This window comes from Camelus dromedarius, unplaced genomic scaffold, assembly GCF_036321535.1.
Source record: "Camelus dromedarius isolate mCamDro1 unplaced genomic scaffold, mCamDro1.pat HAP1_SCAFFOLD_180, whole genome shotgun sequence".
NCBI lineage: Eukaryota > Metazoa > Chordata > Mammalia > Artiodactyla > Camelidae > Camelus > Camelus dromedarius.
In genome coordinates this window covers 3,889,698-3,910,575 of record NW_026989839.1, presented here as the reverse complement: position 1 = coordinate 3,910,575, position 20,878 = coordinate 3,889,698, and positions in this window count along the sequence as shown.

Below are 20,878 nucleotides of genomic sequence, written 5' to 3'. Positions count from 1 at the left end.
CACTACATACATCATGGATTTGAGAAACATTTTTAATGAGTTGTGTACATGTTTAATACAGAACTTTCATTCACCATACAAGGCATATTTACACCTAGAAACACTTATTCTGAGTTCGCAACTTTTTCCTAAAAGCAGTTTCGAAAATCAGGCAGTTTTCAAAGGAAAATACTGTTGGAGAGTGTTTTACCCAATAGATATGTAAATTACATTAATTCCGAAAATGTGAAATTACGTGTCCTGAACATGCTACATGCAGGAAGGATTCGACAAAAATACACTACAGGGTTTTTTGCATGTGGAGTACAGGACTTTCTTCACAATAAAAGGCATATTGATGCTTAGAAGCATTTTCCCAGATTTCAGAAAGCTTTCCAAACGTCAGTTTCTAAAATGAGGCAGATTTCACCACAAAAACTCTTGGAGCGGGTTCTAACTAATAGATATGTAATTTACATGGATTCGCTCACAGTGAAAATCCGTGTTCCGAACACGCTACATGCATCTCGGATTCGACAAATACTCACTACAGAGTTGTTAGCAAGTGGATTACAGCACTTTCATCCACCATACATGGTTTACTGATACTTTGAATCATTTTCTCCGATTTCACAGGTTATTTTTAAAGCCAGATTTGACAATGAGGCAGATTTGGCAGAAAAATGCTCTTGGATTGATTTCTACCCAAAAGGTATGTAATTTACCTAGTTTCACTCACTGTGACTTTCCGTGTTCTGAACACGTTCCATACATCATGAATTCAACAAACATTCTTTAATGAGTTGTGAACATGTGTAATACTGAACTTTCATACACCTTACAATGCATATATATACATAGAAAGTTTTATTCTTATTTAGTAGATTTCTCCTTATGTCAGTTTACAAAATCATGCAGTTTTTGCAGAAAAATCCTCTTGGAGCGAGTTCTACCCAATAGACATGCAATATACATAGAACCAGTCATCGTGAAATTCCGTGATTACAAAAAACCAACATGCATCACGGATTCGACACATAGTAACTACAGAGTTGTTAGCATAAGGATTATCGAACTTTCATCCACCATAAAAGCCATATTGACACCTTGAAGCATTTTCTCATATTTCGAAAGTTTTTCCTAATGCCAGGTTTGAAAATGAGGCAGATTCGCAGAAAAATTCTCGTGGAGCGAGTACTTCCCTATAGAAATGTAATTTACATAGTTTCCCTCACAGTGACATTCCAATTTCCGACCATGCTACATGCATCAAGGTTTCAACAAACTTTCTCGAATGAGGTGTGAACATGTTGATTACAGAACTTTCATCCACCATACATGGCATATTTACACCTAGAAACATTAACTCTGAATTTGCAGCTTTTACCTAATGCCAGTTTCGTAAATCCGGTCGTTTTCTCAGGAAAAAATTTTTGGTGCGAATTCTACCCTAGAGACGTGTAATTTACATAGATTCCATCACCGGGAATTTCCGTGATACGATCATGCTACATGCATAACGCTTTCTACAAATATTCACCACAGATTTGTTTGCATGTGGTTTTACGAACTTCCATCACAATACAAGGCATATTGACACTATGAAGCATTTTCTCTGATTTTGCAGAGAGTTTCAAACGCCAGTTTCGAAAATGAGGCAGATTTTGCAGAAAAATCTCTGGGAGCGAGTTCTACCCAAGAGACATATATTTTACATAGTTTCGCTCACCGTGATATTCTGTGTTCCAAACACACTTCATATATCTCGGATTCGACAAATATTCACTTCAGAGTTGTTAGCATGCGGATTACCGAACTTTCACCCAAAATACAAGGCATATTTACACCGAGAATCTATTAATCAGAGTTTGCAGGGTTTTCCTAACACCAGATTCGAAAATCAGGCAGATTTCTCAGGAAAAATCTCTTGGAATGATTTCTAACGAAGAGAAATGTAATTTACATAAATTCCCTGGCCTTGAACTTCCATGTTCCGTACATGCTACATGATTAATGGTTCGACATATATTCACTACAGATTTGTTAGCATGTGGATTACAGAACTTTCATCACAATACATTGAATATTGATACTTAGAAATATTTTCTCAGATTTTGCAGCGTTTTCCAAACTCCAGTTTCAAAAATGTAGCAGTTTTCGCAGAAATATTCTCTTGGAGTCAGTTCTACCCAATAGAGAAGTAATTTACATTGTTTCAATCACCGTGAAATTCCATGTTCCGAACATGGTACATGCGTCACTGATTAGAATAAGATTCTTTAATATGATGTGAAAATGTTGATTACCGAATATTACATCATAAAGGCATATATGCACCTACAAATATTTACTCTCATTTTGCACCTTTCTCCAAAATTCAGATTTGATAATCATGCAATTCTTGCAGAAACATTCTATTCTAGCTAGTTCTACCCAATAGAATTGTACTTTACAATGTTTCATTACCGTGAAATTCCGATTTCCAAAGCGCTACATGAATCACGGTTTGAAAAATAATTACTAAAATGTTATTAACATGTCTATTACCGGACTTTCATTCACCATTCAAGGCATATTGACACTTAGAAGCATTTTCTCAGATTTCACAGGGTTCTCCTAATGGCAGTTTTGAAAATGAGGCACATTTCGCAGAAAAATTCTCTTCAAGCGTGTTCTACCCAATAGACATGTAATTTAAATTGTTTCCTTCACTATGACATTCCGTATTCCGAACACGTTACATGCATCACGGCTTCGACAAACATTATTTAATGACAGTGAGCATGTGGATTACAGATTTTTCAAACACAATACAAGGCATATTTACACCTAGAAACATTTACTTAGTTTTCGAAGATTTTTCCTAACGTCAGTTATGAAAATCAGGCAGTTTTCGCAGAAAAATTCTCTTGGTGCATGTTCTATCCAATAGACATCTCATTTTCATAGATACCGTCACCGTAACATTCTGTGTTCCAAAAAAGTTACATGCACCACGGATTCAACAAATATTCACTGCTGAGTTGTTAGCATGTGAATTACACATCTTTAATAAACCATTGTATATATATTGTCACCTTAAAGCATTTACTCAGCTTTTCCAGGGCTTTCATAACACCATTTTCCAACCTGAGGCTGATTTTTCACTAAAATGCTCCTGGATTGGGTTCTAACCAATAGATATGTAATTTACATAGTTTCCCTCAACGTGACATTCCGTGTTCCAAACACACTACATACATCATGGATTTGAGAAACATTTTTAATGAGTTGTGTACAAGTGTAATACAGAACTTTCATCCACCATACAAGGCATATTTACACCTAGAAACATTTACTCTGACTTCGAAGCTTTTTTCTAAAAGTAGTTTCGAAAATCAGGCAGTTTTCAAAGGAAAAAACTTTTGGAGAGTGTTCTACCCAATACATATGTAAATTACATAAATTCCCACAATATGAAATTACGTATCCTGAACATGCTACATGCAGGAAGGATTCGACAAAAATACACTACAGGGTTGTTTGCATGTGGAGTACAGGACTTTCATCCCAATACAAGGCATATTGATGCTTAGAAGCATTTTCTCTGATTTCACAGAGCTTTCCAAATGCCAGTTTCGAAAATGAGGCAGATTTCACGGCAAAAACCTTTGGAGCGGTTTCTAACCAATAGATATGTAATTTACATGGATTCGCTCACCGTGAAATTCCGTGTTCCGAACACGCTACTTGCATCTCGGATTCGACAAATACTCACTACAGAGTTGTTAGCAATTTGATTACAGCACTTTCATCCACCATACAAGGCTTACTGACACTTTGAAGCATTTTCTCCAATTTCACAGGTTACTTTTAAAGCCAGTTTTGAAAATGTGGCAGATTTGGCAGAAAAATGCTCTTGGAGCGATTTCTACCCAAAAGATATGTAATTTACCTAGTTTCACTCACTGTGACATTCCGTGTTCTGAACACGTTCCATGCATCACGGATTCAACAAACATTCTTTAATGAGTTGTGAACATGTGTAATACCGAACTTTCATACACCTTACAATGCATATATAAAGATAGAAAGTTTTATTCTTATTTAGTAGATTTCTCCTTATGTCAGTTTCCAAAATCATGCAGTATTCGAAGAAAAATCCTCTTGGAGCGAGTTCTACCCAATAGACATGCAATATACATAGAACCCGTCATCGTGAAATTCCATGATTAAAAAAAACCAACATGCATCACGGATTCGACACATAGTAACTACAGAGTTGTTAGCATAAGGATTATCGAACTTTCATAAACCAAAAAATCCATATTGACAACTTGAAGCATTTTCTCATATTTCGAAAGTTTTTCCTAATGCCAGGTTTGAAAATGAGGCAGATTCACCGAAAAATTCTCGTGGAGCGAGTACTTCCCAATAGAATTGTAATTTACATAGTTTCCCTCACAGTGACATTCCAATTTCCGAACACGCTACATGCATCAAGGTTTCAAAAAACTTTCTCGAATGAGATGTGAACATGGTGATTACAGATCTTTCATCCACCATACATTGCATATTTACACCTAGAAACATTGACTCTGAATTTGCAGCTTTTACCTAATGCCAGTTTCGTAAATCCGGTCGTTTTCTCAGGAAAAAATTTTGGTGCGAATTCTACCCTAGAGACGTGTAATTTACAAAGAATCCAGCGCCGGGAATTTCCGTGATACGATCACGCTACATGCATAACGCTTTCTACAAATATTCACCACAGAATTGTTTGCATGTGGTTTTATTAACTTCCATCAAAATACAAGTCATATTGACACTATGAATCATTTTCTCTAATTTTGCAGAGATTTTCAAATGCCAGTTTCGAAAATGAGGCAAATTTTGCAGAAAAACCTCTGGGAGAGAGTTCTACCCATGAGACATGTATTTAACATAGATACGCTCACCGTGATATTCTGTGTTCCAAACAAACTTCATATATCTCGGATTCGACAAATATTCACTACAGATTGGTTAGCATGTTGATTACTGAACTTTCATCACAATACATTGAATATTGATACTTAGAAATATTTTCTCAGATTGTGCAGCGTTTTCCAAACGCCAGTTTCAAAAATGAAGCAGTGTTTGCTGAAAAATACTCTCGGAGCGAGTTCTACCCAATAGAGAAGTAATTTACTTTGTTTCAATCACCGTGATATTCCATGTTCCGAACACGGTACATGCGTCACGGGTTAGAAAAAGATTCTTTAATATGATGTGTAAATGTGGATTACCGATCTTTCTTGCAACATAAAGGCATATTTACACCTACAAATATTTACTCTCATTTTGAAGCTTTCTCCAAACTTCAGATTCAATAACCATGCAAATTTCCCAGAAACATTCTATTCTAGCTAGTTCTACCCAATAGTATTGTAATTTACATTGTTTCCTTACCGTGAAATTCCGTTTTCCAAAAGCGCTCCATGAATCACGGTTTGAAAAATAATTACTACACTGATATTAACATGTGGATTACCGGACTTTCATTCACCATTCAAGGCATATTCACACTTAGAAGCATTTTCTCAGATTTCACAGGTTTCTCCTAATGGCAGTTTTGAAAATGAGTCACATTTCGCAGAAATATTCTCTTCAAGCGACTTCTACCCAATAGACATGTAATTTAAATTGTTTCCTTCACTATGACATTCCGTATTCCGAACACGTTCCATGCATCACGGGTTCGACAAACATTATTTAATGACAGTGAGCATGTGGATTACTGATTTTTCAACCACAATACAGGGCATATTTACACCTAGAAACATTTACTTAGGTTTCGAAGTTTTTCCTAACGTCAAATATGAAAATCAGGCAGTTTTCACAGGAAAATTCTCTCGGTGCATGTTCTATCCAATAGACATCTCATTTTCATAGATACCGTCACCATAACATTCCGTGTTCTGTAAATGGTACATACACCACGGATTCAACAAATATTCACTGCTGAGTTGTTAGCATGTGAATTACACATCTTTAATACACCATTGAATATATATTGTCTCTTAAAGCATTTACTCAGCTTTTGCAGCGTTTTCATAACACCCGTTTCCAAACTGAGGCTGATTTTTTAGTAAAATGCTCCTGGATTGAGTTCTAACCAATAGATATGTAATTTGCATAGTTTCCCTCAACGTGACATTCCGTGTTCCAAACACACTACATACATCATGGATTTGAGAAACATTTTTAATGAGTTGTATACATGTGTATTACAGAACTTTCATCCACCATACAAGGCATATTTACACCTAGAAACATTTACTCTGAGTTCACAGCTTTTCCCTAAAAGCAGTTTCGAAAATCAGGCAGTTTTCAAAGGAAAAAACTTTTGGAGAGTGTTCTACCCAATAGATATGTAAATTACATAAATTCCCACAATGTGAAATTACGTGTCCTGAACATGCTACATGCAGGAAGGATTCGACAAAAATACACTACAGGGTTGTTTGCATGTGGAGTACAGGACTTTCATCCCAATACAAGGCATATTGATGCTTAGAAGCATTTTCTCTGATTTCACAGAGCTTTCCAAATGCCAGTTTCGAAAATGAGGCAGATTTCAAGGCAAAAACCTTTGGAGCGGTTTCTAACCAATAGATATGTAATTTACATGGATTCGCTCACCGTGAAATTCCGTGTTCCGAACACTCTACATGCATCTCGGATTCGACAAATACTCACTTCAGAGTTGTTAGCAAGTGGATTACAGCAGTTTCATCCACCATACAAGGCTTACTGACACTTTGAAGCATTTTCACCGATTTCACAGTTTAGTTTTAAAGCCAGTTTTGAAAATGAGGCAGATTTGGCAGAAAAATGCTCTTGGAGCGATTTCTACCCAAAAGATATGTAATTTACCTAGTTTCACTCACTGTGACATTCCGTGTTCTGAACACGTTCCATGCATCACGGATTCAACAAACATTCTTTAATGAGTTGTGAACATGTGTAATACCGAACTTTCGTCAACCTTACAATGCATATTTATACATAGAATGTTTTATTCTGATTTAGTAGATTTCTCCTAATGTCAGTTTCCAAAATCATGCAGTTTTCAATGAAAAATCCTCTTGGAGCTAGTTCTACCCAATAGACTTGCCATATACATAGAACCCGTCATCGTGAAATTCCGTGTTCCAAAAAAATCAACATGCATCACGGATTCGACACATAAAAAATACAGAGTTGTAACCATAAGGATTATCGAACTTTCATCCACCATAAAATCCATATTGACACCTTGAAGCATTTTCTCATTTTTCGAAATTTTTCCTAATGCCAGGTTTGAAAATGAAGGAGATTCGCAGAAAAATTCTCGTGGAGCGAGTACTTCCCAATAGAAATGTAATTTACATAGTTACCCTCACAGTGACATTCCAATTTCTGAACATGCTACATGCATCAAATTTTCAACAAACTTTCTCGAATGAGTTGTGAACATGTAGATTAAAGAACTTTCATTAACCATATATGGCATATTTACACCTAGAAACATTAACTCTGGAATTGCAGCTTTTTCCTAATGCCAGTTTCGAAAATCAGGTCGTTTTCTCAGGAAAAAAATTTTGGTGCGAATTCTAACCTAGAGACGTGTAATTTACATAGATTCCATCGCCGGGAATTTCCGTGATACTATCACGCTACATGCATAACGCTTTCTACAAATATTCACCACAGATTTTTTTGCATGTGGTTTTACGAACTTCCACCACAATACAAGGCATATTGACACTATGAAGCATTTTCTCTGATTTTGCAGAGAGTTTCAAATGCCAGTTTCGAAAATGAGGCAGATTTTGAAAAAAAATCTCTGGGAGCGAGTTCTACCCAAGAGACATGTATTTTACATAGATTTGCTCACCGTGATATTCTGTTTTGCAAACACACTTCATGTATCTCGGATTCGACAAATATTCACTACAGAGTTGTTAGCATGCGTATTACCGAACTTTCATTCCCCTTACAATGCATCTTTATACAAAGGAAATTTTATTCTGATTTAGTAGATTTCTCCTAATGTCAGTTTCTAAATCCATGCAGTTTTCGCAGATAAATCCACTTGGAGCGAGTTCGACCCAATAGACATGCAATTTTCATAGAAACCGTCATCGTGAAATTCCGTGTTTAGAGAAAGTTACATGCATCACGGATTCGACTAATATTCACTACAGAGTTGTTAGCATAAGGATTACCAAACTTTCATCCACCATAAAAGCCATATTGACACTTTGAAGCATTTTCTCATATTTCGAAAGATTTTCCTAATGCCAGTTTTGAAAATGAGGCAGATTCGCCGTAAGATTCTTGTGGAGCAAGTTCTTCTCAATAGAAATGTAATTTACATAGTTTCCCTCACAGTTACAGTCCAATTTCTGAACATGCTACATGCTTCAAAGTTTCAACAAACTTTCTCCAACGGGTTGAGAACATGTAGATTACAGAACTTTCATCCACCTTACATGGCATATTTACACCGAGAATCTATTTATCTGAGTTCGCAGGGTTTTCCTAACGCCAGTTTCAAAAATCAGGCAGTTTTCTCAGGAAAATTCTCTTGGAGCGATTTCAATCCAAGAGAAATGTAATAGACATAAATTCCCTGGCCGTGAAATTCCATGTTCCGTACATGCTTCATGCATAATGGATTCGACAAATATTCACTACAGATTTGTTAGCATGTGGATTACCGAACTTTCATCACAATACATTGAATATTTATACTTAGAAGCATTTTCTCAGATTTTGCAGCGTTTCCCAAATGCCAGTTTCAAATATGAAGAAGTTTTCGCAGAAATATTTTCTTGGAGCAAGTTCTACCCAATAGAGAAGTAATTTACATTGTTTCAATCACCGTGAAATTCCAAGTTCCTTACATTTTAAATGCATCATGGATTACAAAAAGATTCTTTAATATGTTGTGAAAATGTGGATTACCGAACTTTCTTCCAACATAAAGGAGTATTTACACCTACTAATATTACTCTCAATTTGCAGCATTTTCCATACTTCAGATTCAATCGTCATGCAATTTTCACAGAGAAATTCTATTCCAGCTAGTTCTATCCAATAGAATTTAATTTACATTGATTCATTACCGTGAAATTCCATTTTCGGAAAGCGCTACATGAATCACGGTTTGAAAAATAATTACTGCACTGTTATTACCATGTGGATTTCTGGACTTTCATTCACCATTCAATGCATATTGACACTTAGAAGCATTTTCTCAGATTTCACAGGGTACTTCTAATGGCAGTTTAAAAAATGAGGCACATTTCGCAGAAAAATTCTCCTCAAGCGAGTTCTACCCAATAGACACGTAGCTTACATTGTTTCCTTCACTAGGACGTTCCGTATCCCGAACACGTTATATGCATCAGGAATTCAACATATATTATTTAATGAGTGTGGGAATGTGGAGTACGTAACTTTAATCCACCATGCAATACATATATACACCTAGATGTAGTTATTCTGATTTCGCAGGTTTTTCCTAAGATCCAGTTTCGAAAATCATGAAATATTCTCAGAAAAATTCAATTCAAGCTTGTTCTAGCCAGTAGAATTGTTATTTTCAGAGTTTCAATCACCGAGACATTCCGTGTTCCGAAAACGTTGCATTCATCAGGGCTTCGACAAACTTTATTTAATGACTGTGAGCATGTGGATTACCGAAATTTCAACCACCACGCAAGGCATATTTACACCTAGAAACCTTTAATTACATTTCACAGAATTTTCCTTATGTCAGTTACAAAAGTCAGGCAGTTTTCCTGAAAAACTCTCTTGCTGCATGTTCCATCCAATAGACATCTCACTTATATAGATACCATCACCGTAACATTCCGTGTTCTGAACACGGTACATGTACAATGGATTCGAGAAACATTCACTGCTGATTTGTTAACATGTGAATTACCAAACTTAAATAAATCATAGAAGACATATTGCCATCTAAAAGCATTTACTAAGATTTCACAGCGATTTCATAACACCAGTTTAGAAATTGAGGCTGCTTTATCAGTAAAATACTCCTGGAGCAGGTTCTAACCAATAAACATGTAATTTGCATAGATTAGATCACCATGAAATTCTGTGCTTTGTATAAGCCACATGCATCATTGATTTGACAATTATTCACTACAGAGTTGTTAGCAGGTGGATTACCAAACTTTCATCCACCACACAAGACATATTGACACTTAGAAGCATTTTCTCATATTTCGAAGATTTTTCCTAACGCCAGATTTGAAAATGAGGCAGAATTTGCAGAAAAATATTCTTGGAGTGAGTTCTACCCAATAGACACATAATTTAAAGAGATTCACTCACCAGGATATTCTGTGTTCCGAACACGCTTCACGTATCTCGGATTCGACAAAAATTCGCTAAAGACATGTTAGAATGTGGATTACGAAACTTTCATCCACCATACAAGGTATATTTACACCTACAAATATTTATTCTCACTTCGCAGCTTTATCCAAACCTCAAATTCGAAAATCATGCAATTTTCGCTGCAAAATTCTATTCAAGCTAGTTCTACCCAATAGAATTGTAATTTACGTAGTTTCAATACGGTAAAATTCTGTGTTCCGAACACAAGAAATAAAACACGGTTACGAAAAATATTCACTTCATAGTTGTTAACGTGCATTTCCGGACTTTCATTCCCCATTGAAGGCATATTGACACTTAGAATCATTTTCTCAGATTTCTCAGGTTTTCCTAATGTCAGTTTTCAAAATGAGGCAGATTTCACAGAAAAATTCTCTTGGATAGAGTTCTACCCAAAAGATATGTAACTAACCTAGTTTAATTCACTGTGATAGTCCGTGTTCTGAACATGTTACATGCATCACGGATTCGACAAACATTATTTAATGAGTGTGAGCATGTGGATTACCGAACTTTCATCCACCATACAAGGCATATCTTCACCTAGAAACATTTACTCAGAATTTGCACATTTTTTCTTACATCAGATTCGGAAATCAGGCAGTTTCCGCAGAAAAATTCTCTTGGTGCATGTTCTATCCAATAGATATCTCATTCTCATAGATAACATCACCGTAACATTCGGTTACAAGAAAACTGTACATGCACTTCGGATTCAACAAACATTCACTGCTGAGTCGTTAGCATGTGAATTACAGATCTTTAATAAACCATTGAATACATATTCTCACCTAAAAGCATTTACTCAGATTTTTAAGCATCTTCATAACACCAGTTTCCCAACTGAGGCAGATTTTTCAGTAAAATGCTCCTGGAGCATGTTCTAACCAATAGATAAGTAATTTACATAGTTTCCCTCACAGTGACAGTCCGTGTTCCGAACACGCTACATACATCACGGATTTGACAAACATTCTTAATTAGTTGTGTACATGTGTATTCCCGGACTTTCATCCCCCTTACAATGCATCTTTATACATAGAAAATTTTATTCTGATTTAGTAGATTTCTCCTAATGTCAGTTTCTAAAATCATGCAGTTTTCGCAGATAAATCCGCTTGGAGCGAATTCGACCCAATAGACATGCAATTTTCATAGAAACCGTCATCGTGAAATTCCGTGTTTAGAAAAAGCTACATGCATCACGGATTCGACTAATATTCACTACAGAGTTGTTAGCATAAGGATTACCGAACTTTCATCCACCATAAAAGCCATATTGACACTTTGAAGCATTTTCTCATATTTCGAAAGTTTTTCCTAATGCCAGTTTTGAAAATGAGGCAGATTCGCAGAAAGATTCTCGTGGAGCAAGTTCTTCTCAAAAGAAATGTAATTTACATAGTTTCCCTCACAGTGACAGTCCAATTTCTGAACACGCTACATGCTTCAAAGTTTCAACAAACTTTCTCCAACGGGTTGAGAACATGTAGATTACAGAACTTTCATCCACCTTATATGGCATATTTACACCGAGAATCTATTAATGTGAGTTCGCAGGGTTTTCCTAACGCCAGTTTCAAAAATCAGGCAGTTTTCTCAGGAAAATTCTCTTGGAGCGATTTCAATCCAAGAGAAATGTAATAGACATAAATTCCCTGGCCGTGAAATTCCGTGTTCCGTACATGCTTCATGCATAATGGATTCGACAAATATTCACTACAGATTTGTTAGCATGTGGATTACCGAACTTTCATCACAATACATTGAATATTTATACTTAGAAGCATTTTCTCAGATTTTGCAGCGTTTCCCAAATGCCAGTTTCAAATATGAAGAAGTTTTCGCAGAAATATTTTCTTGGAGCAAGTTCTACCCAATAGAGAAGTAATTTACATTGTTTCAATCACCGTGAAATTCCAAGTTCCTTACATGTTAAATGCATCATGGATTACAAAAAGATTCTTTAATATGTTGTGAAAATGTGGATTACCGAACTTTCTTCCAACATAAAGGAATATTTACACCTACAAATATTACTCTCAATTTGCAGTGTTTTCCATACTTCAGATTCAATCGTCATGCAATTTTCACAGAGAAATTCTATTCCAGCTAGTTCTATCCAATAGAATTTAATTTACATTGATTCATTACCGTGAAATTCCATTTTCAGAAAGCGCTACATGAATCACGGTTTGAAAAATAATTACTACACTGTTATTACCATGTGGATTTCTGGACTTTCATTCCCCATTCAATGCATATTGACACTTAGAAGCATTTTCTCAGATTTCACAGGGTACTTCTAATGGCAGTTTAAAAAATGTGGCAAATTTGGCAGAAAAATTCTCCTCAAGCGAGTTCTACCCAATAGACACGTAGCTTACATTGTTTCCTTCACTAGGACTTTCTGTATCCCGAACAAGTTATATGCATCAGGAATTCAACATATATTATTTAATGAGTGTGGGAATGTGGAGTACGTAACTTTAATCCACCATGCAATGCATATTTACCCCTGAAGTAGTTATTCTGATTTCGCAGGTTTTTCCTAAGATCCTGTTTCGAAAATCATGAAATATTCTCAGAAAAATTCAATTCCAGCTTGTTCTATCCAGTAGAATTGTTATTTTCAGAGTTTCAATCACCGAGACATTCCGTGTTCCGAAAAAGTTGCATTCATCACGGCTTCGACAAACTTTATTTAATGAATGTGAGCATGTGGATTACCGAATTTTCAACCACCACGCAAGGCATATTTACACCTAGAAACCTTTAATTACATTTCACAGAATTTTCCTTATGTCAGTTACAAAAATCAGGCAGGTTTCCTGAAAAACTCTCTTGCTGCATGTTCCATCCAATAGACATCTCACTTATACAGATACCATCACCGTAACATTCCGTGTTCTGAACACGGTACATGTACAATGGATTCGAGAAACATTCACTGCTGATTTGTTAACATGTCAATTACCAAACTTAAATAAAACATAGAAGACATATTGTCACCTAAAAGCATTTACTAAGATTTTGCAGTGATTTCATAACACCAGTTTCAAAATTGAGGCTGCTTTATCAGTAAAATACTCCTGGAGCAGGTTCTAACCAATAGACATGTAATTTGCATAGATTAGATCACCATGAAATTCCGGGCTTTCTATAAGCCACATGCATCATTGATTCAAAAATTATTCACTACAGAGTTGTTAGCAGGTGGATTACCAAACTTTCATCCTCCACACAAGGCATATTGTCACTTAGAAGCATTTTCTCATATTTCGAAGATTTTTCCTAATGCCAGATTTGAAAATGAGGCAGATTTTGCAGAAAAATTCTCTTGGAGCGAGTTCTACCCAATAGACACATAATTTACAGAGATACGCTGACCATGATATTCTGTGTTCCGTACACGATTCATGTATCTAGGATTTGACAAATATTCGCTAAAGAGATCTTAGCATGTGGATTACCAATCTTTCATCCACCATACAAGGTATATTTTCACCTACAATTATTTATTCTCACTTCGCAGCTATATCCAAACATCAAATTCGAAAATCATGCTTTTTTCGCCGAAAAATTCTATTCAGGCTAGTTCTACCCAATAGAATTGAAATTTACATAGTTTCAATACGGTGAAATTCTGTGTTCCGAACACAAGAAATAAAACATGGATACGAAAATTATTCACTTCATAGTTGTTATCATGTGGATTTCCGGACTTTCATTCCCCATTTAAGGCATACTTACATTTAGAATCATTTTCTCAGATTTCTCAGGTTTTCCTAATGCCAGTTTTGAAAATGAGGCAGATTTCACAGAAAAATGCTCTTGGATAGAGTTCTACCCAAAAGATATGTAATTTACCTAGTTTAAATCACCGTGATAGTCCGTGTTCTGAACATGTTACATGCATCACGGATTCGACAAACATTATTTAATGAGTGTGAGCATGTGCATTACCGAACTTTCAGCCACCATACAAGGCATATTTTCACCTAGAAACATTTACTCAGGATTTGCAGATTTTTTCTTACGTCAGATTTGGAAATCAGGCAGTTTTTGCAGAAAAATTCTCTTGGTGCATGTTCTATCCAATAGACATCTCATTCTCATGGATACCATCACTGTAACATTCCGTGTCCCAAAAATTGTACATGCACCTCGGATTCAACTAGTATTCACTGCTGAGTTGTTAGCATGTGAATTACAGATCTTTAATAAACCATTGAATACATATTCTCATCTAAAAGCATTTACTCAGAATTTTCAGCATCTTCATAACAACAGTTTCCAAACTGAGGCAGATTTTTCAGTAAAATGCTCCTGGAGCATGTTCTAACGAATAGATAAGTAATTTACATAGTTTCCCTCACCCTGTCATTCCGTGTTCCGAACACGCTACATATATCACGGATTTGACAAACATTTTTAATGAGTTGTGTACATGTGTTTTACCGAACTTTCATCCCCCTTACAATGCATCTTTATACATAGAAAATTTTATTCTGATTTAGTAGATTTCTCCTAATGTCAGTTTCTAAAATCATGCAGTTTTCACAGATAAATCCGCTTGGAGCGAGTTCGACCCAATAGACATGCAATTTTCATACAAACAGTCATCGTGGAATTCCGTGTTTAGAAAAAGCTACATGCATCACGGATTCGACTAGTATACACTACAGAGTTGTTAGCATAAGGATTACCGAACTTTCACCCACCATAAAAGCCATATTGACACTTTGAAGTATTTTCTCATATTTTGAAAGATTTTCCTAATGCCAGTTTGGAAAATGAGGCAGATTTGCCGAAAGATTCTCGTGGAGCAAGTTCTTCTCAAAAGAAATGTAATTTACATAGTTTCCCTCACAGTGACAGTCCAATTTCCGAACACGCTACATGCATCAAAGTTTCAACAAACTTTCTCCAACGGGTTGAGAACATGTAGATTACAGAACTTTCATCCACCTTACATGGCATATTTTCACCGAGAATCTATTAATCTGAGTTCGCAGGGATTTCCTAACGCCAATTTCAAAAATCAGGCAGTTTTCTCAGGAAAAATCTCTTGGAGCGATTTCAAACCAAGAGAAATGTAATATACATAAATTCCCTGGCCGTGAAATTCCGTGTTCCGAACATGCTTCATGCATAATGGATTCGACAAATATTCACTACAGATTTGTTAGCATGTGGATTACCGAACTTTCATCACAATACATTGAATATTTATTCTTAGAAGCATTTTCTCAGATTTTGCAGCGTTTTCCAAATGCCAGATTCAAATATGAAGCAGTTCCCGCAGAAATATTTTCTTGGAGCGAGTTCTACCCAATAGAGAAATAATTTACATTGTTTCAATCACCGTGAAATTCCACGTTCCGTACATGGTAAATGCGTCACGGATTACAAAAAGATTCTTTAATATGTTGTGAAAATTGGATTACCGAACTTTCTTCCAACATAAAGGATTATTAACACCTACTAATATTACTCTCAATTTGCAGCATTTTCCATACTTCAGATTCAATCGTCATGCAATTTTCACAGAGAAATTCTATTCCAGCTAGTTCTATCCAATAGAATTTAATTTACATTGATTCACTACCATGGAATTCCATTTTCCGAAAGCGCTACATGAATCACGGTTTGAAAAATAATAACTACACTGTTATTACCATGTGGATTTCCGGACTTTCATTCACCATTCAATGCATATTGACACTTAGAAGCATTTTCTCAGATTTCACAGTGTATTCCTAATGGCAGTTTAGAAAATGAGGCACATTTTGCAGAAAAATTCTCTTCAAGCGAGTTCTACCCAATAGACACGTAGCTTACATTGTTTCCTTCACTACGACATTCCGTATCCCGAACACGTTATATGCATCAGGAATTCAACATATATTATTTAATGAGTGTGGGAACGTGGATTACCGAACTTTCATCCACCATACAAGGCATATTTACACCTAGAAGTAGTTATTCTGATTTTGCAGGTTTTTTATAAGATCCAGTTTCGAAAATCATGAAATTTTCACAGAAAAATTCAATTCAAGCTTGTTCTATCCAGTAGAATTGTTATTTTCAGAGTTTCAATCACCGAGACATTCCGTGTTCCGAAAAAGTTGCATTCACCACGGCTTCGACAAACTTTATTTAATGACTGTGAGCATGTGGATTACCGAATTTTCAACCACCATGCAAGGCAGATTTACACCTAGCAACCTTTACTTACATTTCGCAGAATTTTTTCTAATGTCAGTTACAAAAATCAGGCAGTTTTCCAGAAAAACTCTCTTGCTGCATGTTCCATCCAATAGACATCTCACTTACATAGATACCATCACCGTAACATTCCGTGTTCTGAACACGGTACATGTACAATGGATTCGAGAAACATTCACTGCTGATTTGTTAACATGTGAGTTACCAAACTTAAATAAAACATAGAAGACATATTGCCATCTAAAAGCATTTACTAAGATTTCACAGTGATTTCATAACACCAGTTTCGAAATTGAGGCTGCTTTATCAGTAAAATACTCCTGGAGCAGGTTCTAACCATTACACCTGTAATATGCATAGATTAGATCACCATGAAATTACATGTTTGTATATGACACATGCATCATTGATTCGACAATTATTCACTACAGAGTTGTTAGCAGGTGGATTACCAAACTTTCATCCACCACACAAGACATATTGACACTTAGAAGCATTTTCTCATATTTTGAAGATTTTTCCTAACGCCAGATTTGAAAATGAGGCAGAATTTGCAGAAAAATATTCTTGGAGCGAGTTCTACCCAATACACATAATTTACAGACATTCGCTCACCATGATATTCTGTGTTCTGTACACGCTTCATGTATCTCGGATTCGACAAATATTCACTAAAGTGATGTTAGCATTTGGATTACCAAACTTTCATCCACCATACAAGGTATATTTACACCTACAAATATTTATACTCATTTCACAGCTTTATCCAAACATCAAATTCGAAAATCATGCAATTTTTGCCAAAAAATTCTACTCAAGGTAGTTCTACCCAATAGAATTGTAATTTAAATAGTTTCAATACGGTGAAGTTCTGTGTTCTGAACACAAGAAATAAAACACGGATACGAAAATTATTCACTTCATAGTTGTTAACATGTGGATTTCCGGACTTTCATTCCCCGCTGAAGGCATATTGACACTTAGAATCATTTTCTCAGATTTCTCAGATTTTTCTAACACCAGTTTTGAAAATGAGGCAGATTTCACAGAAAAATGCTCTTGGATAGAGTTCTACCCAAAAGATATGTAATTTACCTAGTTTAAATCACCGTGATAGTCCGTGTTCTGAACATGTTACATGCATCACGGATTCGACAAACATTATTTAATGAGTGTGAGCATGTGGATTACCGAACTTTCATCCACCATACAAGGCATATTTTCACCTAGAAACATTTACTCAGGATTTGCAGATTTTTTCTTACGTCAGATTTGGAAATCAGGCAGTTTTCGCAGAAAAATTCTCTTGGTGCATGTTCTATCCAATAGACATCTCATTCTCATAGATACCATCACTGTAACATTCCGTGTCCCAAAAATTGTACATGCACCTCGGATTCAACTAGTATTCACAGCTGAGTAGTTAGCATGTGAGTTACAGATCTTTAATAAGTGATTGAATATATATTCTCACCTAAAAGCATTTACTCAGATTTTTCAGCATCTTCATAACACCAGTTTCCAAACTGAGGCAGATTTTTCAGTGAAATGCTCCTGGAGCATGTTCTAACCAATAGATAAGTATTTTACATAGTTTCCCTCACCGTGACAGTCCATGTTCCGAACACGCTACATACATCACGGATTTGACAAACGTTTTTATTGAGTTGTGTACATGTGTATTACCAAACTTTCATCCCCCTTACAATGCATCTTTATACATAGAAAATTTTATTCTGAATTAGTAGATTTCTCCTAATGTCAGTTTCTAAAATCATGCAGTTTTCGCAGATAAATCCGCTTGGAGCGAGTTTGACCCAATAGGCATGCAATTTTCATAGAAACCGTCATCGTGAATTTCCATGTTTAGAAAAAGCTACATGCATCACGGATTCGACTAATATTCACTACAGAGTTGTTAGCATAAGGATTACCGAACTTTCATCCACCATAAAAGCCATATTGACACTTTGAAGCATTTTTTCATATTTCAAAAGTTTATCCTAATGCCAGTTTTAAAAATGAGGCAGATTCGCAGAAAGATTCTCGTGGAGCAAGTTCTTTTCAAAAGAAATGTAATTTACATAGTTTCCCTCACAGTGACAGTCCAAATTGCGAACACGCTACATGCATCAAAGTTTCAACAAACTTTCTCCAAAGGGTTGAGAACATGTAGATTACAGAACTTTCATCCACCTTACATGGCATATTTACACCGAGAATCTATTAATCTGAGTTCGCAGGGTTTTCCTAATGCCAGTTTCAAACCTCAGGCAGTTTTCTCAGGAAAAATCTCTTGGAGCGATTTCAAACCAAGAGAAATGTAATATAAATAAATTCCCTGGCCGTGATATTCCGTGTTCCGAACATGCTTCATGCATAATGGATTCGACAAATATTCACTACAGATTTGTTAGCATGTGGATTACCGAACTTTCAGCACAATACATTGAATATTTATTCTTAGAAGCATTTTCTCAGATTTTGCAGCGTTTTCCAAATGCCAGATTCAAATATGAAGCAGTTTCCGCAGAAATATTTTCTTGGAGCAGGTTCTACCCAATAGAGAAATAATTTACATTGTTTCAATCACCGTGAAATTCCACGTTCCGTACATGGTAAATGCGTCACGGATTACAAAAGGATTCTTTAATATGTTGTGAAAATGTGGATTACCGAACTTTCTTCCAACATAAAGGAGTATTTACACCTACTAATATTACTCTCAATTTGCAGCATTTTCCATACTTCAGATTCAATCGTCATGCAATTTTCACAGAGAAATTCTATTCCAGCTAGTTCTATCCAATAGAATTTAATTTACATTGATTCACTACTATGAAATTCCATTTTCCGAAAGCTCTACATGAATCACGGTTTGAAAAATATTTACTACACTGTTATTACCACGTGGATTTCCGGACTTTCATTCACCATTAAATGCATATTGACACTTAGAAGCATTTTCTCAGATTTCACAGTGTACTCCTAATGGCAGTTTAGAAAATGAGGCACATTTGCAGAAAAATTCTCTTCAAGCGATTTCTACCCAATAGACACGTAGCTTACATTGTTTCCTTCACTAGGACGTTCTGTATCCCGAACACGTTATATGCATCAGGAATTCAACATATATTATTTAATGAGTGTGGGAATGTGGATTACCGAACTTTCATCCACCATACAAGGCATATTTACACCTAGAAGTAGTTATTCTGATTTCGCCGGTTTTTCCTAAGATCCAGTTTCGAAAATCATGAAATTTTCGCAGAAAAATTCAATCCAAGCTTGTTCTATCCAGTAGAATTTTTATTTTCAGAGTTTCAATCACCGAGACATTCCGTGTTCCGAAAACGTTGCATTCATCACGGCTTCGACAAACTTTATTTAATGACTGTGAGCATGTGGAATACCGAATTTTCATCCACCATGCAAGGCATACTTACACCCAGAAAACTTTACTTACATTTCGCAGAATTTTCCTAATGTCAGTTACAAAAATCAGGCAGTTTTCCCAGAAAAACTCTCTTGCTGCATGTTCGACCCAATAGACATCTCACTTACATAGATACCATCACCGTAACATTCCGTGTTCTGAACACGGTACATGTACAATGGATTCGAGAAACATTCACTGCTGATTTGTTAACATGTGAATTACCAAACTTAAATAAAACATAGAAGACATATTGCCATCTAAAAGCATTTACTAAGATATCACAGTGATTTCATACCTCCAGTTTCGAAATTGAGGCTGCTTTATCAGTAAAATACTCCTGGAGCAGGTTCTAACCAATAGACATGTAATTTGCATAGATTAGGTCACCATGAAATTCCGTGCTTTGTATAAGCCACACGCATCATTGATTCGAAAATTATTCACTACAGAGTTGTTAGCAGGTGGATTACCAAACTTTCATCCACCACACAAGACATATTGACACTTAGAAGCTTTTTCTCATATTTTGAAGATTTTTCCTAACGCCAGATTTGAAAATGAGGCAGATTTTGCAGAAAAATACTCTTGGAGCTAGTACTACCCAATACACATAATTTACAGAGTTTCGCTCACCATGATATTCTGTGTTCCGAACACGCTTCATGTATCTCGGATTCGACAAATATTCACTAAAGGGATGTTAGCATGTGGATTACCAATCTTTCATCCACCATACAAGGTATATTTACACCTACAAATATTTATACTCATTTCACAGCTTTATCCAAACAT